Source organism: Halichoerus grypus, chromosome 4 (assembly GCF_964656455.1).
Source record: "Halichoerus grypus chromosome 4, mHalGry1.hap1.1, whole genome shotgun sequence".
Classification (NCBI taxonomy): domain Eukaryota; kingdom Metazoa; phylum Chordata; class Mammalia; order Carnivora; family Phocidae; genus Halichoerus; species Halichoerus grypus.
The window spans coordinates 24,242,189-24,263,484 of NC_135715.1; the positions used below are offsets into that span (position 1 = coordinate 24,242,189).

Sequence of the window (21,296 nt, forward strand, 5' to 3'; positions counted from 1 at the left end):
TTGTGAGGTTGTGAGATTAATTTAATATATCAGAAATGGTATTTTTAATGAGAATAATAAATATAGAATGAAATAAATAGAAAATATCAGAATATATTACACAGAATAAGTATAAGAATTGTATATCATACCTTTGTTTCACCTAGATACAAATGTGTATACTGGGACTTAAGGTAAAAGTAGTTCCATACTCTGGGTCAAAAAAGTTTGAAAGTCACTGCAATAGATTGCAGAAAGAGAATTGAATAATAAAAAATCTACCCCATATATTTTGAAAGAAGACAGTTCAATCTCATTTGAAAATATGGAGAGTGGGGTGCCTGGGTGGCTCAGTTGGTTAAGTGGATGGCTCTTAATTTTGGCTCAGGTCATGACCTCAGGGTTCTGGGATCAAACCCCACATTGGGCTCCACACTCAACAGGAAAACTGCTTGAGGATACTTTCACTCCCTCTGCCCCTCCCCCCACTCATGCGTGCTCTCTCTCTCAAAAATAAATAAATAAATCTTAAAAAAATAAAACTATGGAGAGTCAACTAGTCTGCATTTGTAATATAACAAACCTATGATAATTTTCTATTATTTAGAAGAATTAAAATAAAATGTAATATACCATGGGGGTGTTAAGTAATCAAATTGTCAGGATTTAAATTTTACATGTCTATATTACTTTTGTTGTCTTTTTTTTACCTCATTTTCTACCTCCATCACTAAATAAGCAATGGAAATATTATGAAAAACTTAAACATCCAAATTTATTTTATCAAGGAAAGCTAAACTAAAAAAAAAAAAAAGGAAAAGTAATCACTTTAGTTTTTAAGAAAAATATAAGGCAGGTAAGTGCAACAGAATATTTTTGTACTCCTTGATAATTTCATTTATGCAACATCATTTCCTCTGTTATTATAATTAGATTAAAGTGATTATAATTGATAAACTCATGTACTATATTTGGCACTTTCTAGTCTGAAAATTGTCTTAATTTTTATATAAATTAGTTTTAAGAGAGTCAGAAACAAAGATCATTGTATTTTCACAGTGATATATATATGATATACTATATGTATTGCACATCAGTAGTCTGAAAAGTGCTAGGAACAGCAATTTTCCACTTACTCAATATAAGTAATGACTTTTACTGATTGTTCTGCATCCCTCCAATGCACTGAACTACATTATATTTGTATAGCATATATAAGCACAGTTTATAATTTGTCAGCAGAAACTCATCTTGCAATTAGTTTTTCATACAGAGCTGACCTCATCAGTATTACCTAGAGAATGCCATCTAACATTGACAGCATTCTCTTAGTTAAAGATAGGAAGCTGTCAGGGTTTCCATTAAATTTATATTCCCAGAGGTTTGTAACTCTGCTTCTAAAAATGCCACAGGAATAAACTTAGCATGCAAGGTGTTAGCAAGGTAGTTTATTTTAAAAGGGAGGCCGTTTGTAAACTGTGAAAATGTCCTTCAAGTTTAAAAAGGCAGACAGGCAGTCTGAATGTCTGCACAAGAAAGCATCTGTATTAATACCATCTCTGTGTTCCTAGCAACCCCACTGATGTTAAAACCAGAGAAGGAGAATAATATAGCTACAGTTGACTGGAAATGTCACAGTGTTCAGTCAGTTATTGTGTCCTCAGCTGTCCATATATGGATTTAGTAAGCTATTTTTTTAACTGTAAAGGATATCCCCAAATGAGAATATCAGAGTGATACTGCAAAATCTGAGATGAAATTTACCCTTTAAGAAAGAATGGCATGGCTTCACAGAAGTGGAGAGTAGAATGATGACTGACAGGGGCTGGTGTGGGGGCAATGGGGAGATACTGGTCAAAAGGGACAGACTTTCAGTTAGGTATAAGGTAAATAAGTTCTGAAGATCTAATGTTCAGCAAGTTGATTGTAGTTAATAATACCGTATTGTATATTTGAAATTGCTAAGTGAGTAGATCATAAATATTCTCACTTAAAAAAAAAAGATAACCATTAAAAAAAAGGATATGGATTTTAATCTTTTAGTTCTAGATCTAACACTTACTGTCAGCTAGTGAAATCAAACTAATATAAACATTAATTACTCAAATTGTAAAGCAGGAATAATGATAATATCTTACCAAAAATATGTGTACTGAGTTCTGAAAAATAAGCATGTAAAATATACAAACTAGAAAGTGTAATGTTAACTTATGACCCAGGATACTTCAAGTAATGTGCCTAACACAGATTTCTATTCCCTAAGTGGAAGGCAGGCTCAGGCACTGATATTGTTGGAATTCAGTGGTATTGCTTGTGAGGAGTCTTAAGGCATTCCTTTATTTCGGTTTTGATAATTTCAAGAAAGAGAGATTTTGTCTATTGGTGAATGTTTCTATCAGAACCCCTGATGTCCACACTTTTTAACCTTCCAATGATAAAAGTCATGTGGGGGTATCTGGCCAAAACAGAGCTAACGGTCACAAGATTTAATGTCCTAACTGAAATAATCAAAAAACAAAATGCACAGGATAATAGTTTTCAGGATAATGAACAGTCACTAAAGGAGAGTGATTCCATGGAAAATAGAAATAAACAAGGAGAGCTGTACCATTGTCCCAGTTTACTAATGACAAAGTTTCCAAGCTGCAATACAGAAACGGGGAAGGAAAGTAGAGCCCACTAATCTCCCTGAATGGAGGATATGAAACTAAGAATCTGGAGAAAACAAGGCCATTACAGTCCACAAGGCAGATTAAGGGAAATAAGAGAGCAACATAGAGAACCACAGAAATCTGAGATGGTCCTTATTAGCATTGAGAAGAATATTGACCCAAATATTTGTACAATGCAACTACATTGGAGAATCAGCCAAAAAGATTATTAGGAACAATATTCAGAGTTCAAATGAGACCAAGAAAAGTACCAATCTCCAATAGCCAGGCTAGACTATTTTAAATTCTCACAGCATTGAGTAGAATACTCTTAAGTTTCTGGCCTCTATTGTGGGGACTAAATTAACTCTGAAATAGAAACTGCTCATATCTATCTAACAAATTTTTGAAGAACAAAACCTAAAAAATCCAAACCATTTCAAATTAACTAAAGTGTGTTACACAATAGTACTCAAGAATATTTATGGGGGAACAAATAACCCTCTACCAAAATTACCAAACATAAAGAGGCAAGAAAATATCTGTAATTAAAAAAAAAAAAAAGAAAATGAATCAATCAAGACTGACTCAGAGAGATTGATAGAAAAACAATTTGAGGAAATGTGATTTTTTTCCAAATTTGATGAAAACTATGAATCCACAGATCCAAGAAGTTCAATGAATCCCGAACACAAAATTCAAACTAAATTGCAGCAAGGTACATCATAGTCAAATTGCATAAAACCAGTGATAAGGAAAAAAAATCTTAAAAATAGCCAGAGAAAGACCTATTGCGTACAGAGGAACAAAGATAAAAAAGAAAGCAGATTTCTTGCCAGGAACATTGTAACTAAACTAAACTAAGGATGATAGTGGAGCAACATCCTTAAATTATGAAAGGAGAAAATTATATCAACACAGAATTCTACAGACCTCTGTAATATCTTTTAATAATGAAAGCAAAAATGACATTTTCAGAAATATGAAAGTTGAAAAAAATCAATCCCTGTCAGGTATGCTCTACAAGAAATGTTAAAGGTATCCTTCAGTCAGAAGGAAAAGTATACCAAGTATAAACATGGATCCCCAAGAAGGAAAAAGTAGCAAGATAAATGGTAATGATGTGTAGTTGGTGAATCATTTAAACAAAAATAATAAGATACTCTGAAGTTAATATAGATATATACATAAAATATAAGTAAGCAGTAGCATAAACATAAAAAGGAGGGAATACTTTTGAAATATTCTTATGCTATACATCTGATAATATATTTGCCTGTAGGATGCGATAAGTTAAAGATATATGCTATAAAATATAAAATACCATTGAAATAAAAAAAATAACTGTAGCTAAAAACCAACAATAGAAAATGATCATAAAAATACTCAATCCAAAAGACAGCAAGAAAAAAAAAGAACAAGGAAAAAGGGTGGGGGGAGAAAAAAAAAGAAGCAAGAAAAAAAGGAACAAAGAATATTTAAAACATTTAGAAAAAATAGCAAAATGATAGACTTAACCTAACCACATCAATAACAATATTAGATGTTATTGGCCCAAACTCTCCAATAAAAGGAACAGATTATCACACTGAATGAAAAAGCAAGGAAAAACTGTTAGTCTTTAACACACACACCTAAGATATGAAGAAAGAAATGGATTAAAAGTAAAAACACAGAAAAGTTATAACATGCTTTAACTAATCAAAAGAAAGCTGGAGTGGCTATATTATCAGAGCAAATAATGTTACCAGGGGCAACTGGTATGATGAATGACTACTTAATAGTGGAAGTTACTGATCTCTCTCTAAGATCAGGAGGAAAGCAACATTTTCTCCTTCCTACACTTTTAATTAATTTTGTACTGAAGATTGTACCCACTTCAATTAAAAAAAAAAATCATACTGATTAGGCAGGAAGACATAAATGTTACTCATAGACTACCTGAATATCAATGAAGAAATACAATGGACTTTTAAACAAAAACAAAACTAAAAACAAAGTATAACCAACAAAACCTACAACTATTAAATTAATTCAGCAAATTAGTAGTATCAATATAGAAAAATCAAATGTTTTCTATATAGTACTAAGGCACAACCCCAAACTGAATTTTAAAATAATAAACAAGAACAAATATATGAAATACTTAGTGATAAATATGATGAAAGATGTGCTAAACCTGTACAATAAAAAGGACAAAACTTTGCCCAGAGAAATTAGAAAGCCTAAATGAATCTAATGTTGTCATGACGCTAAAGACTCTACATTGTTAAGATACCAATTCACGGGGTGCCTGGGTGGCTCAGTCGTTTAGCATCTGCCCTTGGCTCAGGTCATGATCTGGGATCGAGCCCTGCATCCGGCTCCCTGCTCTGCGGGGAGCCTGATTCTCCCTCTCCCTCTGCCTGATGCTACCCCTGCTTGTGCTCTCTCTCTTTCTGTCAAATAAATAAATAAAATCTTAAAAAAAAAATACCAATTCACCCTAAAGCTGTCTATAGCTATATAGGAAATCCCAGTCAAAATCCTAGCAGGCTGCCCAACAAGCTTATGAAAAGATGTTCAACATCACAGATCATAAGAAACATGAAAATCAAAACCACAATGAAGGTTGGGAGTATGGAGCAAATGGTGTTGATTCAATGGGGTTCCCGGCGGCTATGGAGCAGATAAATGAGCTAAAAGAAAAGGGCAATAAGACCCTGAGTGCGGGCAACATTGATGACACACTGCGGTGCTACCCTGAGGCCGTTAGGTTAGATCCCCAAAACCATGCTCCACAGCAATTGCTCAGTAGCCTACGCCAAGAAAGGTGACTACCAGAAGGCTTATGAGGATGACTGCAAAACTGTTGACTTAAAGCCTGACTGGGGCAAGGGCTATTCGTGGAAAGCAGCAGCTCTTGAGCTCTTAAACTGATTTGAAGAAGCCAAGCAAACCTACGAAGAGGGTTTAAAACATGAAGCAAATAATCCTCAGCTCAAAGAGAGTTTACAGAATATGGACGCCAGGTTGGCAGAGTGGAAATTCATGAACCCTTTCAACATGCCCAATCTGTACCAGAAGTTGGAGAGTGATCCCAGGACAAGGATGCTGCTCGCTGATCCTACCTACCAGGAGCTGATAGAGCAACTACAAAACAAGACTTCTGACCTGGTCATGAAACTGCAAGATCCCCAGATTGTGACTACTGTCAGCATCCTGCTGGGAGTCGATGTGGGCAGTATGGATGAGGAGGAGGAAGTTGGAACATCTCCCCCACCTCCTCTTCCCTAGAAGGACACCAAGCCAGAACCAATGGAAGAAGATTTACCAGAGAATAAGAAGCAGGCACTGAAAGGGAAATAGTTGGGGGATGAGACCTGCAAGAAGAAAGGCTTTGACACAGCCTTGAAGCACTGCGACAGAGCCCAGGACCTGGACCCCACCAACACGACCTTACATGACCAGTCAAGCAGCTGTGTATTTCAAGAAAGGCAACTATAGTAAGAACGCCATTGAAGTGGGGCGGGCAAACCGACAAGACTATGACAGATTACCAAAGTTTATGCTCGAACTGGCAACTCCTACTCCAAAGAAGAAAAGTACAAGGATGCCATCTATTTCTATAGCAAGTCTTTGGCAGAGCACTGAACCCTGGATGTGCTCAAGAAATGCCAACAGGCATAGAAAATTCTTAAGAAGCAAGAGTGGCTAGCCTATATAAACCCCGACCTGGCCTTGGAGGAGAAGAATAAAGGAACAAATGTTTTCAGAAAGGAGACTATGCCCAGGCCATGAAACATTATACAGAAGCCATCACATGGAATCCAAAAGATGTCAAATTGTACAGCCATCGAGCTGTCTGCTACACCAAACTCCTGGAGTTTCAGCTGGCCCTCAAGGACTGTGAGGAGTATCCAGCTAGAGCTGACCTTCATCAAGGGTTACACACGGAAAGCAGACACACTGGAAGCGATGAAGGACTACACGAAAGCCATGGATGTCTACCAGAAGGTGTTAGATCTGGACTCCCAATTGTAAGGACGTGGCAGACAGTTACCAACACTGTATGATGGCCCAGTACAACCACCAGATAGCCCCGAAGATGTGAAGCGACGGGCCATGGCAGACCCTGAGGTACAGCAAATAATGAGTGTCCTGGCCATGCGGCTCATCCTAGAACAGATGCAGAAGGACCCCCAGGTGCTCAGTGAACACTTAAAGAATCCTATAATAGCACAGAAGATCCAGAAGCTGATAAAAGTGGGCCTGTTTGCAATTCAGGGATGACTTGCTCATCATCCCCTTCTCTTTGCCCTCATGTGGAAAGAGGAGCTGGTACCACAGCAAGCAGTATGGAATAGAGGGGAGAGCAGGGGGAAGTGAAGAACTTCTCTCTATATATTTATATAGACCTATGTGGAAGATACAGAGACTTGTGCTCACGCTCCTTGCACCACCGCTGCCTCTGGGCCCGCCCAGCACACCCATGGTCTCTTCCACTGCCCTCAGGTTCCCTGGTCCCTTCCCCGCTCTCAGTAGCTGTCTCAGCTGCTCTCTCATAGTTGGTTATTTTTTATATGGGACAATGGGTATGTATGGGGAGGGGAGGCTGTTCTTCCCTGACCTCAGGTCCCAACTTTCTTTACATTGTTAACTCCACATCTCCATGTGCCCTTCTCCAATAAAAACAGGCCAGTCAGGTGTGATTATTTATTAAAAAAAAAAAAAAAAAAAAAACTCACCTCAAACCCATTGATAGTCACTATCAAAAGAACAGAAAGTAACAAATTTGGTGAGTATGTGAAGAAACTGGAACCCTTATGTGCTGTTGGTAAGAATGTAAAATGGTGCAGCCATTATGGAAAAAGCTTAGAGATTTCCTTAAAAATTAAAAATAGAATTACCATATGATTCAGCAATCCCACTTCTGGGTATATTTCCAAAAGAATTTAGAATAGGATCTCAAGGCATATTTGCATACTTATGTTCATTGCAGCATTATTCACAATAGCCAAATGGTAGAAGCAATTCAAGTGTTCATCAATAGATGAATGGATAAAGAAAATGTGGTATATACACACAACAGACTATTATACAATCTTAACAAAGAAGGAAATCCTGTCACATGCTACATTGTGGAAGAACATTGAGGATATTATGCTAAGTTAAATAAGTTGGTCACATAAGGACAGCTACTGTATGCCATTGATATAAAGTATCTTAAGTAGTCAAAATCATAAAAACAGAAGAAGAAAGGTGATTGTCAAAGTTTGCAGGGAAAGGAGATTTAATGGGTGTAGAATTACAGTTTAGCAAAATGAACAACTTTTAGATATCAGCTGTGCAAGAATGTGAGTATATTTAATACTACTGAACTGGTTAAGACAGATTTAATGCTATGTTTTTGTGCTGTTGTTACCATATACACACTCATACACACACACACACATAAACCTAGCAATATTTCTTGTAGAACATGATAAGGTTATTACAAAAATTGATACGGAAATGCAAAGAACTTAAAATAATGAAATCAACTTGAAAAAGAAGAACAAAGTTAGAGAACTAGAAAGCTACCTGATTTCAAGGTACCTCAAAACTTAACATACATCTACAGTGATCAAGGCAGTATAGTTTTATTACAAAGAGATGAATGATCTAGGTTGCAAAGAATCTGATAAAAGATACAGATATATATGGAAAACTGATTTTTGACAAAGGTACAATTCAGTGGAGATAAGGTAGTTTGTTTTCAACAAATGGTGCTGGAATAAAGGAAAGTCCATTTGCAAAAAAAAAAAAAAAAAAGCTTTAAAACATCCCTCACCCTTTATAAAACAATTAATTAAAAATGGAAAGTAGGCCTAAATGGACCACCAAAACCTATATAGTATTTCCAGAAGAAAATAAAATAGATAAACTTTGTGAACTTGGATTGATATTAAAAATGTCTGCTTAACCAAAGTCAGTTAAAAGATCAATAAGACAATCCACAGACTGGGAGAAAACATTGGCAAAATATATCTGCTAAAAGATTTGCATTGTTAGTATATGAAGAACTCTCAGAATTCAACAATAAGGACATAAACAACCAAGTAGAAAATGGTCAAAATATTTGAATAGACACATCACCAAAGAAGAAATACAGATGGCAAATAAGCATTTGAAAAGATGGTTAATATGACTAATCATAAGAAAACTAAAATTAGAACCACAAGGAAATATCACTACCTACTAGAATAGCTAAAATAAAAACAACTGACCATAGCAAGTGTCTGAAGAGGAGGAGGAATTGGAACTCTCACTCATGACCAGTGAAAATATAAAATGATACAATCACTTTGGGAAATATTTTAGTGGTTTATTATAAAGTTAAATATACACCTACCATGTGAACGAAACATTCTTCTTCTAATTATTTAAGAGAAAAGAACGCATATAGCCAGACTTCCGATGAATGTTCATAGTAAATTTGTGATAGCCCTAAATGGAAAACAACAGTATACAGTATAGGGTAATACAGCCCTAAATGTCCGTCAACAGGTGATTGGAAGAACAAATTGTGGCATATACATATAATGGAATACTACTCAGCTACAAATAGGCATGAACTATTGATACATGCCAATGCATTGATGGATCTCAAGGAAAAGAAGTCTGGCAAAAAATGAAATACATAGTCAGTGATTCTACGTATGTAAATTTTTAGAAAATGCAAATAAATCTCTAATGATGGAGATCTGTGGTTGCCTGGAGTGAGGAGTACATTTCGATGGGCAGGAGGGAGAGAATAAATAGGGTCATGAGGGAATATTTTGGGGTGATAGACATGTTCATTACCTGGGTTGCAGTGATTGTGTCATGAGAGCATACATATGTCAAAATATATTGTTAACCTTAAACGTAAAACTGTTATTTTACCAGCAAAAATGGATTTACTTGGAAATAGAGAATTGCAATTTGGGACAATCAAAATATGGCAAAATCATAGGAAAGTCCAGAGAATAAAGGAGAGGATTGCTCTCTTATAGAGAAAAATGGGTGAGTTGGGAGAGCTGTTAGGAACAAAAAGTCCATTGAATTAAACTGGAAAATTGGTAACACGTGAGGTCCCCCCATTCCAGCCTCCCCACTCCATTTTAGTGATGTTTTCTTGCTTTCTTTTTTTTTTTTGAAGATTTTTTAAAATTTATTTATTTGAGAGAGAGAGAGATAGCTACAGAGACAGAGACAGTGAGAGAGAGCATGAGCAGGGAGGAGAGGGAGAAGCAGGCTCCCTCCTGAGCAGGGAGTCCGCTGAGGGGCTCAATCCCAGCACCCTGGGATCATGACCCAAGCCAAAGGCCGACGCTTAACTGGCTCAGCCATTCAGGTGCCCCTGATGTGTTCTTTTATTATTTTTCACAGTATCAAATTGTATGCTCTAATTATATGCATCTATTTTTGTCAATTATACCTTAATAAATAAGCACAGAAATAAAATAATGCAACTCATTCTCTCCATAAAATAAAGTCAGTCACTCATGGGGGTAAAATTACAGAAGTGCTAAATCTGGATGACACTTTGGATTAGTTTCATTGTTGTTTGATTGTTTTGGGTAGTATTTTGTTTTTCCTTTTTCCTTTTCTCAAAGATGAACTGTAAGTTGAAGCATCCATATGCTTCATCTTTGTTTGCTTGCTGTAACCAGAATTAAATATCATCATTTCTCAGTAAATGCCACCAGTCTATTATAAAATTTTGTTCTGTGCATTATATATGTTTATTAGTTTTCAAAAGACTCTGTGAATATTGTGTGTATGTATTTCTATGTGAACATGCAATATTATTTTTTTAAAGCCAGATAAAAGATATGAATAGAGAGAGGAAGGAAGAGGAAGAAAAAAATAAAGGTAGTATTTGTTAAATATTTGACAAGTCCAAATAACTGAAGTTACTTTTAATTAAAAGCTAAAGGGGCTCCTGGGTGGCTCAGTCATTAAGCGTCTGCCTTCTGCTCAGGTCATGATCCCAGGGTCCTGGGATCAAGCCCCACATCGGGCTCCCTGCTCAGTGGGAAGCCTGCTTCTCCCTCCCCCACTCCCCCTGCTTGTGTTCCCTTTCTTGCTGTGTGTCTCTCTGTCAAATAAATAAATAAAATCTTTAAAAAAAAAAGCTAAATTACTAAAGACTATATTTTCTGTATTTAATAAAGGCCTAGTTTGTTTTAATTGTGGTAAAATACTTATAACATAAAATTTATTATTTTAATGATAAAATTGATGATTTTAATAATAACATTTAGTAATAATGTGACATATGCCACATTTTCTCAGTTCATTCATCAATGGATATGTGAGTTGTTTCCAGTTCTTTCCTTTTGCAAATAGTGCTGCTATAAATATTGGTATATAAATACCTGTTAGAGTTCTTGCTTTCAGTTCTTTTGGGTTTTTTCCCAAAAGTAGAATTGTTCATATAGTAATAGCTTCATATAGTAATTCTATGTTTCGTTTTTTGAGGAACCACTATTCTGATTTTCACAGCAGCTGCACCATTTACATTCCTACCAGCAATCTACAAGTGTTCCAATTTCTGCACATCCTTGCCAACACTTTTTTCTCTGATTTTTTTAATAGCTATCCCAATGGCTGTTAAGTGGTATCTCATTGTGATTTTGATTTGCATTTCTCTAATAATTAGTCATGTTGGGCTTCTTTTCATGTGCTTATTGAACATTTTTATGCTTCTTTGAAGAAATGTCTATTCAAGTTTTTTGCCCATTTTTGAAATGGGTTTTTATTGTTGGGTTCTGGGTGTTCTTAATACATTCTATCCAGTGATTCTGTTAGTCACTTATCAGATATGTGATTTGCAAACATTTTCCCATTCTGTGCTGATTTAACTCTTAGCAATTGGATCACTCTTGGACTTACTATAAGCCTGCAAAAGTGCCTATTTTTTTCTCTCTCCATTTTTGTTCCCTCTCCTACAGCTTTCTGGCCTTTATGCTTTTCTTCTTCATGACTAGAATTATTTTGAATATATAATGGACCAATTTAGTTCAGACTCAAAGGAGAAGTGAGATCTTGCCACTTTTTGTTCACACCTGATCAACAGCAATACCCTTGGACAGTATACTTACTATAGAAAGAAGGAAGTATAAATGAGTCAAATTTCTCTATAAATTTTACAAGGACCCATAATTATCTATTAGAACAATTCCATTCATTTTCTTCAACTGTACTATTTTTCATCATTGTACTATTCTTTCCAAATGCATAAAATTCATGAGCATATTTACTTGCATGCTCTGTTTTCAAAGCTCTTTTATAACATTCTTAGTATAAAATTTTCTGTTGCTTTCAGTGGTTTCCTTAAGCCATGCTTCCTCTAAATTTTTTCTCAGCACATATTTGTTGAGCCATTTCTATGAGCCCAGAATCTTGGAAGGTATGGACAGTTGAATAGAGCACAAAGTGTAGTCTGTATTCTCAAGAAGCTGTTGGTCTTAAAGCAATTGGGGTTCAATGAAATAGACATGGAATAAAGCAAATAATAATCTTTAAATGCCCACTGTTGAACACAGTATGATGTATGATAAGGAAGGTGAAATTCGATTGAGGAGAAATCTATATTTATAAACCTGACATCATCACTTGTAATATATATGCCCTTGGCATGGAGTGTCTCTCTGACCTTTATTGTGTTCATCCGTAAACTTCATTTCTTGTTCAGTGATCTTATTGAGTGATTTTATCTAATTTCTTAAGTATTGATTTAATTATATTTTATTAGAAGTTTCCATACCTAAACCAAAATTCTGTACCACTGTGATGAAACCAAGTTAATACTTTCCTATTTTTATTACATTATTTTGCAATTTTCATACTTTTTTTTAAAGATTTACTTATTTATTTCAGAGAGAGAGAAATGTTTGGGGGGAGGGGCAGAGGAAGAGGGGAAGCAAACTCACCTCTGAGCACAGAGCCCAAGGAGTGGCTGATCTGGTGGGGAGATAAGACCTGAGTCAAAGCCAAGGGTTAGTCCCTTAACCTACTGAGCCACCCAGGTGCCCCAATTTTCATACATTTTTAATCTAGTATTTTAAATTTTTTAGTCTAATATGATATTACTTTTAAGATATTATGTAGAAATCTTGGTGTATTATGAAAGTTGTATTTCTTGCTTTTTTAACAAAAGACAATAAAATGTTGCCAGTTTTACATTAATACCTTTTACTTTCATCAAATTGCTTCAGTAAGTTGAAATAATGTGACCTTCTGGTTAAATGTCCTTTTATCATTGAAAAACAGATAAGTAATGTCAGATATATTATTGGTTATTTAAAACCGAAATAAATACGTGAAGGGGTTTTTTTTGCCTATTCTCTAGGTGTTCTTTTTTGAATTTATCATTGCCTATAATGTTAATTTATTTAAAATCTTATGGATCATATCATCTCAGTGAGAAACATTTATTAGTCAGAAATATAATAATGGTATTGATCCATATTGGGATATCAGGCTTGAAGTCTCTGGTTTGTTTTTGAAATCTCTTTTATAGTTATGTCTAAATTATTGTATTATGGAAATATATTTAACTTGACTGAAGATGTTTCTCCTGTTGAATTGCATTAGCAAATTATTCTTCTATACATGACTTTAGAGTAATGGCCTGGAATCAGTCCAGGAAGTTTGACAAATTCTGTTTATTCTCACCAGTAAGAGAGAAATGAATTGTCAAAAGGAAAATTAGAATATGACTCTTACTCCAAATGTTCCATGGCCAAAGAAAAATGTTTGGGGGAGAAAATATACTTTATGGCTTCATGACAGCTGCCTGTTTGTTTGTTTATTTGTTTGTTTTATTTTTTCTGGAATTGAATGAACATTTCCTTGAAAATTCATTGCTGTTCCCAAAAGTTCTTCACACAGTATTGACACTTTCTTGAATTATTCATTATTTCTGACTGCACATATTCAGCCTATCTACTCAATGTTTACACATTATGTATTCTGTGTATTCATGGAATTGCCCTGTCATTGCATTTGTATTAATGTAGTGTCAGACAATCTTTCCTGGCTGGTCAGTTATTACAGCTCAAAATAATCTTTGAAATCTGTGAACTTCTTGTTACTCCATAGTTATCTATTTTTAGCAATTCATTTGGCTAAGAAATAAAATGCTATTAGCAGGGGAAAAAAAAGCCCACTCTTGTTAAAATAATACTTAGGTGGTAATGTTATAGTTCAGATCAAGGAAGGCCAGACTAGGGAGTTTAAGTTCATGATCTGAGTCAAGGAGCAGTGCCAAGGACAGGTTGCTTCTCCCTCTTCATGGATAAGATGTTTGATGGATCCGAAATAATGAGATCATTGCCTGTTCCAGAAATTCTTGGCTTCTTCAGCTTTCAGATATCACTCTTCTAATCTCATTTCACTTGTCAACAGAAAATCTAGTCTTCTTCCAGGTTCACCTCATGTTTGTCAGTAAGTTCATGATGAATGCATGTAACATGAATTGACCTGAAATTCACATTCTGCTTCAGCCAACAATCTTGTATTAGCCAGCCGCTGAACACATTTGCAGATCACTTCATGCCTTACCTCCCCTGACTTTCCAGGGTACTGACTTTTCACAGTATGTTTAAAAATGGACACATCATTTACTTCCTCACAACACTTGTAAAATTTGTCACATTTAATGAGACTTTACAAAAAGCTTGTAAATGAATTACAATACCACATACACACACACACACACACACACACACACAAACACACATAAACACACATTTAGATTCCTTTGATGAAGTTTCTCTCCCTACCAGTCCTGTTTCTCCCCAGTATCTGGAAAATAGGGATTTTCCTTGCTCTCTTGAATAATGGAGAACATTATTCCATTCTTATCTTTTTCCTCCACAAAATCCCCCATGTCAAACACCACAGTATCTGTGTCAGACCAGTTGGGCTGCCATGACAAAATACCTATCAAAACTGGGTGGCTGAAACAATAGAAATTTATTTTTTTACAGTTCTGGATGCTAGCAGTCCAAGATCCAAAAAATCAGTAGGGTTGGTTTCTGCTGAGAGCAGTCTTCCCAGCATGTAGACTGCAGCCTTCTCACTTGTCCTCACATGGGGTTGGAGGTCGGGGGAGAGAACATACTCTCTGGTATCTGTTTTGTGAGGGCACTAATCCTATAATGAAGTCCCTTTTAACCTCATGTAAACCTAATTCTCCACCAAAGACCCCATCCAAATAGCATCACATGGGGCGTTCAGGCTTCAACATAAATTTTGGGGGGACACAGTTTAGTCCATAGCATCATCCAAGGATCTTTTCTTTTCAGGTTGGAAGTTGGACTGTCTATTCTCAGACAAAAATAAGCTCTATCTCTTATCTACTCCTTTAATTTGACCATCCTCTGCCCCTGCCTTCTGCCATTACAAACAGGATTATCTATTAAAATATATTTATCCTTTCCATTTATATTAGAAAATATTTGCCCTATTTGCAAAGTCCGAAACATTCAGCATGGACCACCACCACAGGTTGAATTTCACACAAGTGCATTCCGCTCTAAATTCTTATCTGGCCTGAAGTGACTCCCTTTTCATTCTTTGTCATTGTCCAGTGACTACTTCAACTTTACTCTGAATAACTTTTGATAAAGAATACCTAAAATGCAAAGGTAAAAATCATTCTACAATAAAGGAAGTCCTTTATTATGCAGAACAACTTAAGTCTTTATTGTCTTGAAACTCTGCTTTTCATAGTGGAATCTTCAAGATATCTTTGAATAACAAAGGTGGCCCATTAGAGTGTTTTTTTGTGTGTGTGGTTTTTGGTTTTGTTTTGTTTTTTTGTAAAAATGAAGTGGTGGTTTGCTAAAATGTAAATATAGGTCTCTGTTAGAAAAACAAAAAGGCAGCTCAAAGCTTCAGTCCATCTTATTCCTTTCTAGATTTTACATTTTCATTTTTTTTTTTAAGATTTTATTTATTTATTTAATTGACAGAGAGAGAGAGACAGCGAGAGAGGCAACACAAGCAGGGGGAGTGAGAGAGGGAGAAGCGGGCTTCCAGCTGAGCAGGGAGCCCGATGCAGGGCTCGATCCCAGGATCCTGGGATCATGACCTGAGCTGAAGGCAGTCGCCTAACTGACTGAGCCACCCAGGCGCCCTGGGATTTTACATTTTCTAATGAGGATGTCCAATAGTAGAGACCTACTAAAACCAGTAGTTTAGTTGCATGCAAATTAATGTTTTCTTTCTAGTAATAAAATGGTGTAAGACCATGTGTTGTCTAGTAGTTCATATAAGTAGGTAGCAGGATGACGTCTTTTCCCCTCATGATTATTTTTTTCCCACTGCCTAAGCTCCCAACTCCCCCTATTAACTACGTAGCTCCTTCCCTTTCTCAGGTTCATTTAATCACAGAAGGAATCAGGAATTTTTAAAAAGGCTTGTAGTCTCCTTCATGGATATTATACTAGTAAAACGGTATTGTAGAAATAGTTATTCTCAATTTACCTCATTCACTGAGAGAGAGTGCATGCACACAAGTGAGCATTCCCTTTGAAATTAGGAAATCATCCCCCAGGCATGACAAAAACAAAATAGACATGATGGTTCATGAATAAAAGGGATCTGCAGTTCATTTTCCAGGCAAAGCCCAGGGCAGGTGAAGAAATCACAGAGATCATATAGTTGGATAATGAGATGATACAGAAAAGACAACTGTCAATGATATCTGAGCTGCAGAAGAACCTAAAGTAAGCAGAAATGTCCCATATCTTCAAGATGTTTAGAGCAGCATTAATTACAATAGCTAAATTATGGAAGCAGCCCAAGTATGCATCGATAAATGAATGGATAAAGAAGATGTGGCAACAGACTTTTAATAGATTAGTATCTCGAAGTGGCAGAGAAAATTTACAATTAAAAGTTTTGTAAAGTAAATGCTATGAAAAAGGTGAGGTCAGACTCCTTGATTCAAAATGAAGCTTGTCTTAAGTTTAGTCAAGCTGAGGGGACTGTTAAGGCTTTGATAATACTTTAATCAAAGTATTATCTTCATACGTAAACCTGCTATGCCTGGCGTATCTTCATGGAGATAAATGAGGGCTCCCTCTGCAAGGGGAGTAAAAGTCTGAGTAAATCAGTTACCAAGGACCAGAAGGAATAAAGGACTTTTCAGTCTAGAATGGAAGACAAAGAGCCATAGGTGACACATCCTGCAGGTTTCCCAGTCTTAGGACACTACACTCCCCCCCAGCTGCCCCCATGGAGATGCAATGCAGGAGAGAAAAGGGTTTAAAAAAAGACTGAAAATAAATTTCAGGCACCTTAGTAAAAATATTAAACTTTAAGTGGAAATTAATGAAGATGTATTTATTCAATTATCACTTGAAAGCGTACTGTGGGATAAAATGTTTAGCAAAATAATCACAATCCCTCTTCAAGTTTTTATAGTCTAGTAAGTTAAATAGATTTTAAAAACATGATAAATTATCTTTGCTATATGCAATAAGTAATAGAGAAAAGTACTATGAAAGATGGGGATTATGGAAACAAATAGTAGATGAAAATGACCTGGTCAAGAGTGACTGGGGATAACATTTCAGGGGACGTTATATCTCAGCTGAGAAAAGAGAGAGAATTGGAAATTAGCGAGTTAAGGTGCTGCTAACTGGAATGTTTGCACATTTGAAGGTAGGAATGGATAGAGTTACAGTAATTGCAAGGATGTGGAGATGAGCTGGAGCTAGAGCCCAGAGAATACTGGAAGAGGAGGATGGGTGGTCAGAGGTCAGATCATCAAAGATGACATGAAAGGTCATCTGCTAGAAGTTAAGAATTATTAAAATAGCAATGGAAAGGTACAAAAGGGATTTACACATGAGTGGTATGACCAGATTTTTATTTCTAAAAGTTCCTCCTAGCTGCCCCCTTACCCTATTAATGTAGAGAGTGCAGGGCAGTGAAGCAGCTAGTAATCGAAGACAGGATTAGAAGGCTACTGCGGTCACTTAGGCAGGGAATAACATAGTTGTAGAGGAGGGTAATAGTGAATTAAAAGAAATAAGGACAGCTTTGCATCTATCAGGAAGTAAAAGTGACAGGATTTCATGAATGATTAATTGGCTATTGGGAGTTCAAGGAGAGGAGGTTTTCAAGGGTGGCTCATAGGTTCCTCCATACAGAATTGTATATGTGGTGGAAAAGGGCATGATTTAGGTACAAAGTTTACAAATTTGGACATAAGACTGAAGAGGTCTGGTCCAGTAGCTCCTTATACAAACTTCAGCTTTTACTCTGAATGAAAGAGAAGACACTTCAGGTATTGAGTAGAGACATGATCTGATTTAGGTTTTAATGTGATCATGTTGACTATTTGTTGAAAGGTTCAAGGCAAAAATTTTACCAAACAAATTACACAGGTGTCTTAGTCCTTTCAGGCCACAATAACAAACTATCATTTTGTTAGTAGGAGGCTGGGAAGTCCACGATGAAGACTGTGGCAGATTCTGTGTCTAGTGAGGCCTCACTTCCTGGTTCATAGATGATCATCTTTCTGCTGTGTCCTTACTTGGTAGAAGAGGTGAGGGAGCTCTCTAGAGTCTCTTTTAGAAGCACTAATCCCATGTATGAGGGCTCCATCCTCATGACCTAATTATCTCTCAAAGGCCCCACCTCCAAATACATTGAGGATTAGGTTTCAACATATGAATTGGGGTCCTGGTGGGTGGGGCACGCTTTCAGTTTATAGCAACAGTCAAGGAAGACTATTTAAGACAGTAGGTGAGGAATTCTTAATCTCAGGAAACAAACTGAGGGTTGTTGGAGTGGTGGGGGGTGGGAGCGATGGGGTGGCTGGGTGATAGACATTGGGGAGGGTATGTGCTATGGTGAGCGCTGTGAATTGTGTAAGACTGTTGAATCACAGACCTGTACCTTTGAAACAAATAATACATTATATGTTAAAAAAAAAAAGAAGAAGAAGAAGATAGCAGGAAGGGAAAAATGAAGGAGGGGAAATCGGAGGGGGAGACGAACTATGAGACTCTGGACTCTGAGAAACAAACTGAGGGTTCTAGAGGAGAGGGGTTGGGAAGATGGGTTAGCCTGGTGATGGGTATTAAAGAGGGCACGTACTAAATGGAGCACTGGGTGTTATATGCAAACAATGAATCATGGAACACTACATCAAAAATTAGCGATGTAATTTTTGGTGATTAACATAACATCATCATCATCATCATCATCATCATCATCATCATCATAATAATAAAAAAGACAGTAGGTGAAAGAGGCCAGAACTCACTCTGAACTTCACTAAAACAAAGGGCTGGATAATTTTTAAGACGTGGGCTGTGGTGGGTAGAAGATGAGGGTGGGGAAAATCACAGTCCACTTGTGGTTGCTAATTGGGCTATCCAAAGGAAAAGTAACTATTACCTTATCTTCATGAGAGTATATAGTTTTACAGCTTTAAGCAAGGTGTTCACTAAATTTAGAAGTTAGTTTTCTACCCTTACACAGAAACTGGGAGATGGGGACACTATCTCCCTTGAAGTTTACATTTAAAAAGGAAGGCTCCCAGGTCCTTAAAAAAGACTTTCTTGGGTTGTAAAACTGGCAACAGGCTTTTTTGGCTTTTATTTTATTTATTTTTTATTATTTTAATTCCAATATAGTTAACATACAGTGTTGTATTAGTTTCAGGTATACACGATTCATGATTCAACAATAATGGTATTGTGCTCATCATGATAAATGCACTCCTTAATCCCCATCACCTATTTCACCCATCCTCTCACCTACCTCCCCTCTGGTGACCATCAGTTTGTTTTCTATAGTGAAGAGTCTGTTCCTTGGTTTGCCTCTCTCTTGTCCTTTTGCTCATTTGTTTTGTTTCTTAAATTCCACATATAAGTGAAATCACATGGTATTTGTCTTTCTCTGTCTGACTTATTTCACTTAGCATTATCCTCTCTAGCTCCCATCCACATTGTTGCAAATGGCCCTCTTGCACTGTTGGTGGGAATGCAAACTGGTGCAGCCATTATGGAAAACATTATGGAGGTTTCTCAAAAAGTTAAAAATAGAACTACTCTATGACCCAGTAATAGCACTACTGAGTATTTACCCAAAAAATACAAAAACACTAATTTAAAGGGATACATGCACCCCTATGTTTAGAGCAGCATTATTTACAATAGCTAAATTATGGAAGCAGCCCAAGTATGCATTGATAAATGAATGGATAAAGAAGATGTGGCAACAGACTTTTAATAGATTAGTATCTCGAAGTGGCAGAGAAAATTTACAATTAAAAAGTTTTGTAAAGTTGGGGCGCCTGGGTGGCTCAGTCGTTAAGCGTCTGCCTTCGGCTCAGGTCATGATCCCAGAATCCTGGGATCCAGCCCCACATCGGGCTCCCTGCTCCGCGGGAAGCCTGCTTCTCCCTCTCCCACTCCCCCTGCTTATGTTCCCTCTCTCGCTGTGTCTCTCTCTGTCAGATAAATAAATAAAATCTTAAAAAAAAAAAAAAAAAAAGTTTTGTAAAGTAAATGCTATGAAAAAGGTGAGGTCAGACTCCTTGATTCAAAATGAAGCTTGTCTTAAGTTTAGTCAAGCTGAGGGGACTGTTAAGCCCTACTTAATCAAAGGCAAGGGTGGAAGCAGGGACATTGTTAGTTTTAAAGATGGGATTTCCCTCTTCATTCAGTATTTATCTTGCTGTTTCTGATTATTGGATCCTTATAATTAGTAGGGTCATTCAGAGAATTTATCTCCTGGCATAAGAGATTAGGTATGCATATTGTTCTCCTATTGAAACATTTTCCAGTTCCACCTTCTTGAAATATTTATGACTAGGTACTCTTTCATATTGGATTTCATGTGTGACACCCACTTCAGATCCTCATATATGTGAAAAATATATATTCATAATTATGGAACCTACATACTCTCATATTTATAACTCAGAATATATCACAAAAATGACAGCACTCATCTCATAATAGGTCAATAAAAGGCACATTGCATATTCCAGTAAGTGACAGAGGAATGAAGAAAAATCCAGAATTTTATCAACCAATATAAACCTCAACTATATAATTTTAGAGGTGACCAGCCCTGTATACACATTTTTTTCCTTACCCAAAAGGGAAAATGAATTATGTCATTGGTATCAGGAAGTACAAATCACATATTTTTAAAATTTTTATGTATTGCAAGTATTATTAAGACCAAGAGTTTTAACACAAAGCTATCATTTTCATTTCAAGTGCTCAAGAGCCTCATTTGATTACTGATCACTGCGTTGGACGGTGCAGATACAGAACACTTCCATCATCAGAACAAATTCTATTATAACTGATTAGAAACTCATATAAACAGATGCAAGATAAACTTAGAAGAACAAGCAAAAAATAAAATTCAAGTCTAATTGGATTAATATTATGACAGTAATGATTGTCGAAATGTTGAAACAATTAAATCACAGAGAAGAGATGTACTAATTGGATTATATAAACTATAAAACCTGCACAAAGTGAAAAGTAACTGAAAAAGTAAAAATAGACTTGGTAAAACTGATATAATTGTGCTAAAAATTTTATATATAAATATACAAATATATAAGAAAATTATAAATGATCTCATGTTTGCAATATAAATGTTATGGGA

The 21,296-nt window shown here is 36.1% G+C and overlaps 1 pseudogene; it reads left to right on the forward strand.

Moving 5' to 3' along the window:
- The first annotated feature begins 5,290 nt into the window (after nucleotides 1-5,290).
- On the forward strand, nucleotides 5,291-6,913 carry LOC118537209 (stress-induced-phosphoprotein 1 pseudogene; annotated as a pseudogene).
- Nucleotides 6,914-21,296: the final 14,383 nt, after the last annotated feature.